We start from the raw sequence: 1,907 nt of genomic DNA, 5'->3' as shown, positions 1-1,907 counted from the left end.
GTTTTCGTCGTTGTTACACAGGCCGCACTATAAAGTAAGACTTTGACAATAACCAGAATCTGTGAGGAAAAGCTTTAGACGTATCCGAAGATGCATATCATTCGCCTGAACTTCGTTACTGAAGGCCTAGTAAAGGCTGTGACTGCCTTTTTCACCACTGAAACATTTTGAACGAGGAGCCACGTGTGTTCATTTTTTTGCTGTTTTCCTTATCTTTTGAAACAATCATGCGGTTTGTTGCCTTACAATGCTTTGATTCCAGAATAAGATATTGTTCGCATGGTTCGCAAATAACGAACGTTTAAGAAACGTGAAACTCTGAATTACGGGAAAGATAGTTCAAGATATTCTTTCTCAATGTGTTCCTACTTGTTTAGTGTTATTACTGTTAAAATAATTTACGCCTACATGTTGCAGCCATAGTGTATAAGGACACTCATTCATGTATTGTGTAATTGAACCTCTACAAGTTGTCTACTGCCGAAACGAGAATACTATTTTGGCCTTCCTGCTAAATAATCCTGCAGAAGAAAAGGAGCGCACGGCAATGTACATGGATGCTAGCCTTGCAGCATGTATGTGACAAGGCAAGCAGTGAGACCTGAGTGTACACGCCTGGTGACAAAGGTTTTTTTAGTTGACTGAAATGATTCCTTATTTCATTCAGGCATAAATGTGCATCCGAGAACATTAGTTCTATTGCGCATGCCTTGCTAAAACCCACTAGTAAGTTTCCCTTAACTTAAGGGACACTTACGCAACTGCTAGCGCACATTCACATCTGCGTTAGTAGCTGCTATTGCAAGGCTGTGATCTTATTCAGTAGGTTCACTACTTCGATGCATTGTTGTTAGGTACTTTGTTCTTTCTTTACCCCGGCCTTCATGCTCATTTGGGCCATGCTTGACTCGAGAAGTCCGAGGCAAATGAGTTTGAAAGGCATCTAACAACTCTCTCGGATGACATTCCGCTTTTGATGAATTTTCGTCCTCCATAACACGTGCTTTCGTCTACAGAGAAGCGCATGGTGACGGGTATTCGGCGATTTAATCGCTTTTCAACCCGCTTCTCCACTCCACTGTGAGCATTAATAACGCGCATAAAAGGGTCAAAAAGGACATCTGCAGTCTATGGCCTAAATGAAGATATTGCAGTCAGTGCGGAAGGTCGTCTTACCGGCGAGTGACAGCCAGATGAGAAGCCAGCCACCGAGGGAAGGAATGCAATCCCTGCAGCCGCGATGACACGTCAGTTGGCGCGACCTGCGTAACAATGTCAGCAAGCCGAGCACGTGCCACGCAGCCGAAGCCATGCTTGAAACTTGTGGTCGTTGCAAGCAGATGCTCCAGAATGAACGGGCGCGCGGAAAACCGCGGCGCGCACGGGAAGCGTAGGGAGCGAGCGGAGAACGGAACAGATCTCTCCGTCGAGAGCACAACTTCCGTACCGACAGCACACTTAACGCAGTGACGTCATGAAGGCAGCAGTGACTCTGGCAGTAGAAGCCGCACAATCATCACAGCACGCCAGTAGAAACGGCCACGGGCACCGGAGCGAGATCCACGCGCTCCTCCCGCGCAGCGAACTGGCCCGGACCCCGAGCGAGTCGGTGACACTCCGCAACTGGCGGGCTCGCCGGGAATGGGAAGGAGCTGCTCCCGCTGCTCGCACCCTCCGCGCTTTTCGGTGTACCGGCTCCTCCGCCGCTACTGGGGGCCGGAGCGCGATTGATTCGGGAAACGGGCTGAACGGGACGCCGAGGGAGAACGGGAAAGGGGGCGCGGCGGCTGTCAGGGACGAGAACCTCCTCTTCCTCCGCATTTTTTTTTCTTTACGCACACCCGCAAAAACCGAACCCTCTTCTTGCCTCTCCTTCTTGAGCTAAGCCCCCCGGCCCCTGAGCCCAA

The sequence above is a fragment of the Rhipicephalus sanguineus genome, chromosome 5, assembly GCF_013339695.2.
Source record: "Rhipicephalus sanguineus isolate Rsan-2018 chromosome 5, BIME_Rsan_1.4, whole genome shotgun sequence".
Classification (NCBI taxonomy): domain Eukaryota; kingdom Metazoa; phylum Arthropoda; class Arachnida; order Ixodida; family Ixodidae; genus Rhipicephalus; species Rhipicephalus sanguineus.
This window is presented reverse-complemented; position numbering follows the sequence as displayed.